Below are 13799 nucleotides of genomic sequence, written 5' to 3' on the forward strand. Positions count from 1 at the left end.
CTTAGTCAGCTCCCGGTCTTGATTTTGCTGACTGTATAGAGCTTCTCCAGAGAGGGCAATGCCACCCCACTCCAGTACTCTTGCCTGGAAAATCCCATGGATGGAGGAGCCTGGTAGGCTGCAGTCCATGGGGTCGCTAAAAGTCGGACATGACTGAGTGATTTCACTTTCACTTTTCACTTTCAGGCATTGGAGAAGGAAATGGCAACCCACTCCAGTGTTCTTGCCTGGAGAATCCCAGGAACGGGGGAGCCTGGTGGGCTGCCGTCTGTGGGGTTGCACAGAGTCGGGCACGACTGAAGTGACTTAGCAGCAGCATAGAGCTTCTCCATCTTTGGCTGCAAAGAATGTAATCAATCTGATTTTGGTATTGATCATCTAGTGATGTCCGAGAAGGCAATGGCACCCCACTCCAGTACTCTTGCCTGGAAAATCCCATGGATGGAGAAGCCTGGTAGGCTGCAGTCCATGGGGTCGCTGAGGGTCAGACATGACTGAGCGACTTCACTTTCACTTTTCACTTTCATGCATTGGAGAAGGAAATGACAACCCACTCCAGTGTTCTTGCCTGGAGAATCCCAGGGACGGGGGAGCCTGGTGGGCTGCCATCTATGGGGTCACACAGAATTGGACACGACTGAAGCGACTTAGCAGCAGCAGTGATGTCCATGTGTAGAGTCGTCTCTCGTGTTGTTGGAAGAGGGTGTGTGCTATGACTAGTGTGTTCTCTTTGCAAAACTCTCTTAGCCTTTGCCCTGCTTCATTCTGTACCCCAAGGACAATTTTGCCTGTTACTCCAGTATTTCTTGACTTCCTACTTTTGCATTCCAGTCCCCTATAATGAAAAGGGCATCTTTTTTGGGTGTTAGTTCTAGAAGGTCTTGTAGGTCTTCATAGAACCGTTCAACTTCAGCTTCTTTAGCAATACTGGTTGGGGCATAGACTTGGATTACTGTGATATTGAATAGTTTGCCTGGAAATGAACAGAGATTATTCTGTTGTTTTTGAGATTGCATCCAAGTATTGCATTTCAAACTCTTTTGTTGACTATGATGGCTATTCCATTTCTTATAAGGGATTCTTGCCCACAGTACTAGATATAATGGTCATCTGAATTAAATTCACCCATTCCAGTCCATTTTAGTTTGCTGATTTTAAAATGTCGATGTTCACTCTTGCCATCTCCTGTTTCACCACTTCCAATTTGCCTTGATTCATAGACCTAACATTCCAGCTTCCTATGCAATATTGCTCTTTACAGCATCAGACTTTACTTCATCACCCGTCACATTCACAACTGGGTGTTGTTTTTGCTTTGGCTCCATCTCTTCATTCTTTCTGGAGTCATTTTTCCAATGATCTCCAGTAGCATATTGGGCACCTACTGACCTGGAGAGCTCATCTTTCAGTGTCCTATCTTTTTTTATTTTCATACTGTTCATGGGGTTCTCAAGGCAAGAACACTGAAGTGGTTTGCCATTCCCTTCTCCAGTGGGCCACATTTTGTCAGAACTCTCCACCATGAGCCGTCTATCTTGGCTGGCCCTACACGGCATGGCTCATAGTTTCTTTGAGTTAGACAAGGCTGTGGTCCATGTGATCAGATTGGTTAGTTTTCTGTGATTGTGGTTTTCAGTCTGTCTACCCTCTGATGGAGAAGGATAAGAGGCTTATTGGAAGCTTCCTGATGGGAGAGACTGACTGAGGGGTAAACTGGGTCTTCCAGTTACTGATGGGTGGGGCCATGCTCAGTAAATTTTTAATTCAATTTTCTGTTGATGGGTGGGGCTGTGTTTCCTCCCTGTTATTTATCTGGGGCCAAACTATGGTGGGGGCTTCCCTGGTGGCTCAGAGGGTAAAGTGTCTGCCTACAGTGTTGGAAACCTGGGTTTGATCCCTGGGTCAGGAAGATCCCCTGGAGAAGGAAATGGCAGCCCACTCCAGGATGCTTGCCTGGAAAATCCCATGGACTGAGAAGCCTGGTAGGCTACAGTCCATGGGGTCACAGAGAGTCGGACATGACTGAGTGAATTCACTTCACTTCACTTAAACTATAGTGGAGGTAATGAAGATAATGGCGACCTCCTTCAAAGGGTCCCATACAGGCCCTTCTACACTCAGTGCCCCCAACCTTATAGCAGGCCACCACTGACCCACGCCTCTGCTGGAGACTCCTGAACACTCATGGGCAAGTCTGGGCCAGTCTCTTTTGGGGTCACTTCTCCTTTCTTCTGGGTCCTGGCACACAAGGTTTTGTTTGTGCCCTTCAAGATTCTATTTCCCAGTCCTGTGTAAGTTCTGGCAACTCTATGGTGGGGTTAATGGTGACCTCTGCCAAGAGGGCTTATGCCATACCCAGGTCTGCTGCACCCAGAGCCCGTGCCCCTGAGGCAGGCCACTACCGACCCATACCTCCTCAGGAGACACTCAAACACGGTTCTGTCTCAGTCTCTTTGGGGTCCCTGGGTCCTGGTGGACACGGTTTGTTTGAGCCCTCTGAGTGTCTCTGGAGGTTATGCGGTTTGATTCTAAATGTGATTTCGCCCCTCCTACCATCTTGCTGGGGCTTCTTCTTTGCACCTGGACATGGAGTATCTCCTCAAAGTCATTCCAGCACTGCACAGCCACTGCTCCAGCTCAATTACCAGTGTATATTTAAAATACCCCGAATCTTCCCACCCTCTCCCTCTCTCACAGAGTCCATAAGACTGTTCTATACATCAGTGTCTCTTTTGCTGTCTCGTACACAGGGTTATTGTTATCATCTTTCTAAATTCCATATATATGCGTTAGTATACTGTATTGGTGTTTTTCTTTCTGGCTTACTTCACTCTGTATAATAGGCTCCATTTTCATCCACCTCATTAGAACTGATTCAAATGTATTCTTTTTAATGGCTGAATAATACTCCATTGTGTATATGTACCACAGTAAAATATCATGTATGAAACGAGTTGCCAGTCCAGGTTTGATGCACGATACTGGATGCTTGGGGCTGGTGCACTGGGACGACCCAGAGAGATGGAATGGGGAGGGAGGAGGGAGGAGGGTTCAGGATGGGGAACACATGTATACCTGTGGCGGATTCATTTGGATATTTGGCAAAACTAATACAGTTATGTAAAGTTTAAAAAAAAAATACCCCGAAGGGGTACAGGATAAAGATGCCTTTATAGCTGAGAAAAGATGGAGATCTTTGTGACATAAGACTGTGCTGTGCAACACCAGATTTAGACGCTTCTGATCAACACCATGACTTGTGGACAGCACCCACCCCAAGGCTCGTGAACAGTACACACACCATTAATGTGATTTCCAATTCAGCACCAATACATGCAAAAAGCAGATGCCTCAATTAAAGGGTGATTGTTTCTAGTAAGTCTTGGTTGTAAGGTCTTACGCTGTTTTTCACATCTCCAGCCCTTCTCCCCTGACACCATCAGGATATTAGAAAAATCCCAGGGTCTGCCAGGGGATTACTCTGTTTATTAAATTTAGCTTCCCAAGCAGAGATGCATTGCACTTTGTATCACCCTGGAGAACTTGAGCATTAAGGCATTCTATTGGCTTGAAACCCAGCCATTTCACAAGACAATAAAACAATGTATGTTCTTTTCAATTTTTTTTCCTGTATACTTTATTTGCTAAGGGAAGTAAAACATAGTGCAACGATACACCATTATGTGAGATGGAAGCTCTCTGCTGAAATTAAATCTCACCATTACAGGGTGAATATCCAAATCCATGGAGTTAGCATTTTCACTTTGCGCATGCTAGTGGCTGCGACTTGATGGGTTAGGTACTTCGTTCCACTAGTGTTTTGGTAGCCTTTGTTGTAGTCTTGAAATTTGCAAATAAGGTGAGTGTAGAGCATAATGCTCAGAGAATCACAGGATGCAGAATGGGAGGAAACCTCAGTGATGGTTCAGCTTAGAGATTTCCTTTTTAAAGGTTAGGAGACTGATGAGAAACAAAAATGTTTTGCCTAAAGTTACAGGGTTAGCGAGTCAAAAAGCCAAGTGTTCTGACTCTGAGTTTCACGATTTCCCTGCAGGTCATACAGATTTCTGCCGCTTCTATCCCTCATGTGTAAGTAGCTACACCATGAAGGTTGCTCTAAGTCATTTATTGTCTGGTATCTATTATAGTTGGACACACCAGATCTGGTTCCGGGTAGGAGCACACTCGTTGGCTGTGTAAATCCCAGGGGAGGTGAGGAGTCTGAACACTGTAAACTTATTTCTCTCAAGTCCTATAATATGCCCTGTCTACATCGCCGTTGGTATTCAACCCCAGACACGAAAGCTAGGGAGAGTTTGCTGACGATGATATTCCAAGAGTTTGTAATAATACCATTCTAGAATGTTGACTTCGGAATTCCTCACATTTGCAGGAAAATTCTTCATAAAAAATGTTTAAGAATTTAGGGTTTTCCAAACTTATGGTTGGCAGAGGGGCAGGATGGAGGAAGAGCTATTTAGGAAGTTTGGGATGGACGTGTACACACTGCTATATTTAAAATGGATAACCAAGAACGTCCTACTGTCTAGCACAGGGAACTCTGCTCAGTATGTGGCAATCTGGAGGGGAGGGGAGTTTTGAGGGGAGAATGGATACATGTATATGTCTGGCTGAGTCCCTTTCAGTCCCTTGGAATTTCAATCCCTTGCTGTATACCTGAAACTATCACAACATTGTTAATCAGCTATACTCCACTATAAAATAAAAAAAAAATTAAAAGGAAAGAATTCAGGGTTTTAAAGAGTCTGCTCATCTTTAAAAAGCTGAGGTATAGCCAATGAACTTTGTAGTTCTATAGTTAGTAGTATGCAGGGTGGACTTGTATACTGGTCATAAGGAGATCAAGCCTTCATAGAGTCCCTTAATTTATGTAAGGGGTAGGTCATAGTAACAGTGATTTAGCCTACAGGATTGGAAGTCTGACAGCTGGTGTTTGAATACATTCCACATCCTTGCTCTTGGTGGTTATTTAAACTCTTCCAGCCTCAGTTTCCTATATGAATACTGAGGATAATTTTAGTAATGCCTGTGTTTTTGTTTAGTTGCTAAGTCATGTCCAACTCTTTTGCAACCCCATGGGCTATAGCCTGCCAGACTCCTCTTTCCCTGGGATTTCCCAGGCAAGAATACTGGAATGGGATGTCATTGCCATTTTCTTCTTTAGGGGGATCTTCCCCACCCAGGGAATAAACCCACATCTCTCACCTCTCCTGCACTGAAGGTGGATTCTTTACACTGAGCCACCAGGGAAGCCCAGTGATGGCTATAGAATGTGGCAATTTTGTCAATTAAATAAGATCATTGATGTAAAGCCCTTCAGTACTGTGCCTCACTTTTCAGCAGTACTCTGTAACATGTTCACTTTGTTGATGAGAGAAGGTCATGAGGGCTTAGTAGGAGTCATAAGATGAGTCATGACTGGACCCCAAGGCTCCAGGTCTTTAGACTAATCATCCATCCACTGTGGTACCCTGCCATCTTTCCCACCCCCAGGACACTCTTAGCATTTATCAGCCGGATGAGTTGGGACACTCTGTATCTCATTGTGAAGACCTCCTCCTCATCAAGCAGAGGATTTCCCTTCCTCCTACACTCTCTTATCCTTCCTTCTCATGACAGAACTGTCTGTTGATGAATCTATCACCAGGGTGACAGCTTTCTGACCATGTATTCACATAATATATTATCAAAGTGCCAGTCCTGATGGCCCTGTGATGTATGAAGCTAGCATTTCTCAACGCCCTGCAGTTCCAACAGAACCATCCATCACAACAGAGTCCTCTTCATGGGGGTACTATACGGAGACACATTCCTATGGAGATAAGGAACGGAGCAACCAGGTGAATGGACCACCAGGGAGGCATCCAGAGAGATGGGCAGAATGCATATATTAATCCTGAATTGAAAGGAGTATGTTGTGAGTCTATCTTTGCTGAGTCTATCGTTCATTCAAATGCATTCATCCAAGCACATCTAGCCAGGTGCTCTTTGGGATGTTGGGGATCAAATGATAATATTGATAACAATCCATGTTTCTTGAGTTCTTCTTATGCATCAGCCACTGTAGTAAATGCTTTACAGATTTTATTGCATTGGATGCCCCTTGCAATCCCACTTACAAAATGCCTCCCTTTTCAGAAGAGAAAATAGAGGCATAGAGACAGAAGCAGCTAGATGTGATGGATCCAGCATTTGAATTAAAATGTTGGGCCCAGAATATATTCATTTACCCCCTAAGTCTAACAGGAGTGGCTCAGTCGTGCCTGACTCTTTGCGACCCCATGGACTGCAGCCTGCCGGGTTCCTCTGTCCATGGGATTTTCCAGGCAACAATACTGGAGTGGGCTGCCATTTCCTTCTCCAAACAGGAGTGGCAGGTCCTCATAAAAGGTAAGTACTTGGTACTAGGTATGCAATACATGTACACTCTAATGCTAACAGCAACCTGTGAAAATAGGTTTTATTAATGCCATATTGCACATGAGGACACTCAGAGGGATCGCACTGCTGGAAAATGATAGAATTCGATCTTGGGTTGGTCTGACTTCAAACCCACTCCTCTTAGATTTTAAGGCACAGGGGGAGGGCAGGATTGATGGGTCTAGACTCAGACCTGATTCAAACTCAACTCCACCAATTTCCAGCTGTGTGATAGTGTCAAAAGTAATGAACTCCTCTGGGCTTTGCTTTTTCCATTGCTAAAATGGGGATGTGCACTAGGATCTACCTTTTAGGATTTGTTAAGGATTGAATGAGACAATGTATGCATTTACATAAAAAGATTAGCCCCAGGTCTAGTGTTGGGTAATGTTTTAGACAGTAATTTTATTGGCAAGGGAAACCATAGCTGGGACTGTTGCTAGAAATAAACTCATTAAAATATAGCTAATGCCCAGATATTGTTTTCTAAATTCCATTACCCATTTCCTTAGGGAAATGCCCGAATCTAGAGATGGGGCAGAGATAATAAAAATTGAACCTGAAGCATCTTGTAGCACCAGAAAGTAAGGAAGCGCAAAGAAGAAGAAGAAAGAGAAGATAAAAGGATGAAGGCATGTCAAAGGGATCTAAGAGTCTACCTGATAGAGTATTTAGTTGCTCTGTCTTGTTTGTTCAGTCACTAAACCATGTCTGATTCTTTGTGATCCCATGGGCTGCAGCACACCAGGCTTCCCTGTCCTTCACTATCTTCTGGTGTTTGGTCAAACTCATGTCCATTGATTTGGTGATGCCATCTAACCATTGCTAAGTTAGAATTATTTAAGCAACAAAAACAAATAATGATAATATTGGATTTTAACCCAGAAAATAAGATAAATATCCATAAAACCATATTGATACAGATGCTAATGAGCATCCTGTGGTTTTGGATGAAGACTGGTCTGACTCAGTGCCAATAGATTTGGTGTTCATGAATCCTGTCACCCTGCTCGTTCTGAAATCCACACTGTTACCTGGAAAGGATTTTGGATTGAAGAGCAGCAGACCTCACTAGCCTGTGGACCTGTGGGTTGGCATGGAGCTGGGGCAACAGATGAGGCTGCTTGCAGTATGAGTTCTTGACATCCCTTGTTATTGCCTAGGAGGGGTAAGTTGACCTTGTAGGCATAGATAAGAAAGAATCAGGCACACAATAAGCACTCAGTAAAAGTAAGCTGTGGTTGCTTTTAACAGAATAGCATCATGCCCAAGAGCAAGGGCTCTGGAGTCAGAATGCCTGGGTTCACGCCCAGGTTCCATCACTCAGTAGCTTTGTGATCTTGGGCAAACCACCTCACCTCTTCTTCCTGAAGTTCTTCATCTGGAAAATGAATAATCATGTCATATGTCATAGGATGGTTGTGAGAATAAAAAGGATTACAATGGTGCCTGGCATACAGTAAGCACTCCAGCAAAGTTAGTATGTTGCCACTACTACTCCAATTCCTGTCACTGCCACTGCCATTATTAATACACCTATTTCTGCGACAAGGACACACCACCATTTCCCTGCAGACTGATTGGTTTGCTGATTGACTGATTGACTCAAATATTTCATTTCAAATCAGGAGAAAGTGGTACAAGAAAAAATAAAAGGTTTTATGAATAGAAGAGAAAATGAAAGTTGGGCCATGATTCCTCATCAGAAGAATGAAGCTCTGTTGACCTCTCTTCATCTTGCTTAATATGAATCGTGGATTTGATGAGACATCACGGACAGATCGATTTTCCATTGACCAGGTTCTTTTAGCCCTCATTGGCCAAAAAGAGCCTTCTCTTTGCCTGGGAGTCAGAATGATAGAATAACTTTCAAAATAAACAAATCAGAAATCAGACTGTCTTTTCCACTGATAGAGTCCTGGCAGATAGAATGCTGAGACTTCCGTTGCTTTTTTCCTGAAGGTGTTATTAGATTACCTACAAGACAAAGTACGGATCTTTTCTCTTCAGTGATTAGGCCCTTGCTAACCTTAGCACATGTCTTCCTTTGTATTATGTGAGGCTGCCCATGAGATGTAATTTAAGGTGCTTTCTCATGATATGCTTAAGGAACTGTCCCAGTTTCTAAAATTTCACACTAAATAAGTATCCTTTTTGGTCTTAAAGTTATGTCACCTTTAAGAACCTTCTTGAAAATGTGAATAACTTAATAGAGAAATTTTTAACAAGACACTTAACTTTCAAACTGTACTCAAATCTCGTAACTCAGACTATCCTCATGATGATCCCATTTTCCCCAGATGAGAAAACTAATGCAGTGAGTTGAAGCAGTTTACACCTACATATTAGCTCTGGCCATACCTAAACTTGGATTTCTTCAACCACAGAGCCTTTTCCCAATCTTCCACATGTATTTGGAGGGAGAAACTCCTGGGAAGGGTGAGGCAGAAGATAAAGACTTAATGAGATTTTGAGATGAGAAAGAGTATAGCAATGAAAATCTGCCAGATTTGGATTTTCAACTCAGTCCTTACCCTATGACCTCCATAAGGCCATTTAGCTCTTGGAACTAAAATTCCTCCTTGTAAAATAATGCTGACAATAATCACTGCTTCATGAGATTGCTGGTGAAGATTAAATGAGAGAGTAAATGGTTTATTATATGATGGTGTTGATTCTGCTGCTTAACCCATAGGAAACGTGAAAGTATTAGTTGTTCAGTCTGTCCAAATCTTTGCAACCCCATGGACTGTAGCCTACCAGGCTCCTCTGTTCATGGAATTCTCCAGGATAGAATACTGGGGTGGGTAACCATTCTGTTCTGCAAGGGATCTTCCTGACGCAGGGATTGAACACTGTTCTCTTGCATTGCAAGCAGATGCTTTACCGTCTGAGCCACCAGGGAAGCCCAACCCATAGGAAGTGATCACTAAATACTGCATTGGCCAAAAAGTTTGCTCAGGTTTTCCTATAACATCTTACAGAAAAACCCAAACAAATGTTTTAGCCAACCCAATATGCATTTCTCCTTTTCCCACTTTTCACTGTCTGCCTCTCTGAATTCAAAAAGTACAAATTCTGAACTAGATCAATAATGTAGATCAGCCTTATGGCATCCCAGAAAGTGACTCCCAGCACCGAGGTGCTTTATCAGTGGATGAGAAGCATTGTCTCTTTCTACCTAGAGCAAAGACAGAGTTGACACGCTGTTGTTGATTTCACCTTTTACTAAAGCTGTGGAATCTGCCTGCCTTTGAACCAGTCTCGGCTGAGAACTCTACCCTACTTTTAGAGGAGGGCTGGCCTTCAAAGTGTCTCAAATGTCATGGGACCACAGCTGGTGAGTTATCTCTTACCTATTCTGGATGGAATGATTTATGCCTGATCTGTCAGAGGTCACCAAGCTGCTCAAAGCTAAACTGAAAGATTAAGGATTGATCCAGATGTAATAACAACCCAGACTAGACAGTCAGGCTTCCACTGGGTGCCCTTAAGGTACTAGGCAGGTGTTTGCAGGGGGTGGAGGACCCTCTGAAGATGTCCTGGGGTATACACAGAGTCTGAGGCTAAATTATGAATCCTTGTGTGATAAGCTTGTTTCTTTTGAGGCAAAGGGAACTCTGAAGGGACTTGTGTGTGTAGGGTATTAGTCACTCAGTTGTATCTGACTCAGTTGTGACCTCATGGACTCTAGCCACCAGGCTCCTCTGTCCACGGGATTCTCCAGGCAAGAATACTGGAGTGGGTAGCCACTCCTTTCTTCAGGGGATCTCCCCACCCCAGGGATCAAACCCAGGTCTCCTGCATTGCAGGCAGATTCTTTACCATCTGAGCCACCAGAAAAGAAGGGACTTGTAGTTGCTTCATTTATTTACCTGAGCTTTTACTGAGAATCACACCTTGTCCTAGACTCACTATTCCAGGCAGAATTCTGAACATGAAATCTACAGACTCTTGGGGGAGAGTGTTCAATAACTCCCTCCCCATAAACCTACTGCAAAGTGGGGCATTCCTATTCAGTAATTCTGCTATCTGCTCATCTCCATTCCCAACTCATTTTGGTCTAATTCCTTAATTTATAAAATGATGTTCATAGTGATATCTTCCTTTGGACCTGAATAGGTACTTCTTTAAAGAAGAAATGCAAATGGCCAAAAAGGCTATGAAAAGATGTTTCAAGTCACTGTTCATTAAGAAAATGCTAATGAGGTGAGAAGGGATAAAGAATATGGGGCTAACAGATGCACACTCCCATATATAAAATAGATAAACAATGAGGATTTATGGTATAACACAGGGGACTATGATAGGTCATAACAACCAATAATAGAGTAGAACAAAAAAGAATATATATACATAAAGAATATATATATGTATGTATTTGTTGCTGCTGTTTTGTTCCTGAGTTGTGACTGACTCTTTGTGACCCCTTTGACTATAGTCTGCCAGGCTCCTCTGTCCATGGGATTTTCCAGGCAAGAATATGGGAGTGGGTTGCCATTTACTTCTCCAGGGGATCTTCCCACCCCAGGGATCAAAATACTACGTTGGCAGGTGGATATTTTTACTGCTGAACCACCGGGAGAGCATATATATCTATCATTTCAGTTCAGTTCAGTTGCTCAGTTGTGTCTGACTCTTTGCAGCCCCAAGGATTGCAGCATGCCAGGCTTCCCTGTCCGTCACCAACTCCTGGAGCTTGCTCAAACTCATGTCCATCGAGTTGGTGATGCCATCCAACCATCTCATCCTCTGTTGTCCCCTTCTCCTCCTGCCTTTACTCTCTCCCAGCATCAGGGTTTTATAAAATCAAATCACTTTGCTGTACACCTGAAACTAACATAATATTGTAAATCAATTATACTTCAATTTAAAAAAAGAAAATGCAAATCAAAACCATAATAAGCTACTACTTCACACTCACTAGGATGGCTATAACAACAATAGAAAATCAGAAAACAACAAGTGTTGGTAAAAACATGGAGAAATAAGAACTCAAGGACATTGTTGGTGGGAATGTACAATAGTATGCCCACTGTGGAAAAGAGGTTGGTGGTTCCTTAAAAAGTTAAACATAGCATTACCTTATGATGCAACAATTTCACTCCTAGGGAAATGAAAACATATGTCCACACAGAAACCTGTAAATGAATGTTTATTTCATTTTATGGTATATACATAAAATGGAATAAAACTCAGCCATAAAAGAAATGAAATATCTTTGTCCAATGCTACTACATGGATGAACCTTGAAAATATGCTGAGTTAAAAAGTCAGACACAAAAGGCTGCGTATTGTATGAGTCCTTTTGTATGAAATGTCCAGAATTGTCAAATCCATAGAGACAGGAAGCAGATTCTTGGTTGTGCCTTGGGGGTGGAGGTGGGGAAATGGGAATGATTATTTGAAGAAGACAGAGTTTTCAACTGGGATGGAGGTGGTAGCTTGCATTATTATAGTAATCATTTTGCAATTCTCAAATATATGGAATCAGCACTTTCAACTTACACACTGTTATGTATCAATTACATCTCAATAAAGCTGGGGAAAATCAAAATAAATTAAAAAAATTTGAAACTACAGAGATGTGGTAGTTATACAACATTGTGAATGCATTCAATGCCTCTGAATTGTACACTCTGGAATGGTTAATGAAATATTATATGTTCTCTCAATTAAAAAACAGTAATATGTACCTCTAAAAGTTGTTGTGAAAATTAAATGAACTAATGTATATATATATGTGGATAAAGAAATATTAATATTGTTTCCCCAAAGAAATATTATTTTAATGATTATTGTGATAAGATTTACTTTTTCTAGGGAAAAGTTTCCAAGTGTCTCATCAGATTCTCAAAGAAATCCACATGCCCCCCAATATTAAAATAGACACATGAAACATTGGCCTGTGAATTGTGGATTGGTGCCGACATTCTGAAGACAGTTTGGCAACACTTGGTCAGTTAAAATGGAAATATACATGCCCCACTCCCTGACAAATGCATTTCTGGGCGTGTATCTTGAAGGGATTCTCCACTGGGCTCCTAGCCTTTATGTGCAGAGATATTTACTGCGACATTGCGAGGTGGGGGCTGGAGGCCAAGTGGGTCTGGTCCCTAGAGGAGGGACAAGTAAGCAGGGAGGACACACACTGTGGAAATCTGTGAGTCTTTAGGATGATAAGCAGGTATTCTGGGAGCAACACAGCACTCAGAAACACAGCACTGGGTACAAAGAAGAAAGGCACAGAATGAAAGCCATAATCCTGGACCACGTGTGCAATTAAAATGGTGCATAAACCCTAAACATGCAACGGACAGGGCCACAAACAAAGGAAAGGTTACACAGTGGACCGAGGAGCGTGACAGCCAAATGAGGGGCTGGGGACTGATAATTAAGGGCATACGTGAAGAAAGCAAGAGAGACTTGCCTGAACACGGTGGTGGCTCTGTGTCATGAACTGTGTGCATGTGTGCATTTTTGCTTAGTTGTGTCCGATTCTTCGTGAGCCCATGGACTACAGCCTGCTAGGCTCTTCTGTCCATGGGATTTCCCAGGCAAGAATACTGGAGTGGGTTGCCATTTGCCTCTCCAGGGGATCTTCCCAACTCAGGGATCGAACCTGTATCTCCTGCATTGCAGGCAGATTCTTTACACACACACACACACACACACACACACACATTTGTTGTTGTTGTTTAGTCACTAAGTCCTCTCTGACTCGTGACCCCATGGACTGCAGCACGTCAGGCTTCCCTGTCCTTCACTGTCTCCTGGAATTTGCTCATATTCATGTCCATTGAGTAGGAGATGCTGTCTAACCATCTCATCCTCTGCCAACCTCTTCTCCTTTTGTCTTCAATCTTTCCCAGCATCAGGAAAGCATCCAGTGAGTCGGCTGTTTGCATCGGGTGGCCAGTGGAAAGTTACTAGGACTTTGTGATGCTTGGAAGGATAACGGCCTTGTTGGACCTGCCTGTCAAGGTGATGGGAAAATACTAGCTAACATTTATATGTCACTTATAAAGCGCCTGGTACCATTCTTTACATGTACCATCCCACCTAATGATTTCAACAACCCAGTGAGGTAAGTTGGTCCTGTCCAACCCAAGTCAGTGGGATGACCAAAGCAAGGCTCTGGAGTGCTTATTCTTTGCCCAGAGCTGGTCGCAGAACCAGCATCAGAACTGGGCTTTTCTGCCCCAACAACTGCCTCAGCCCATTTCCACTGCAGTTCTATAAGCCATAGATTGACATCGTAAGATATCGCCAGCCATTGAAAAGTGTTGTTACTTGCAATGCTTTGTATCTATTCTAATCCAAGGGGGTAGGGGTGCTTCCCTGATGTCTCAACAGTC

The sequence above is a fragment of the Bubalus bubalis genome, chromosome 24 (genome assembly GCF_019923935.1).
Source record: "Bubalus bubalis isolate 160015118507 breed Murrah chromosome 24, NDDB_SH_1, whole genome shotgun sequence".
Lineage (NCBI taxonomy): Eukaryota > Metazoa > Chordata > Mammalia > Artiodactyla > Bovidae > Bubalus > Bubalus bubalis.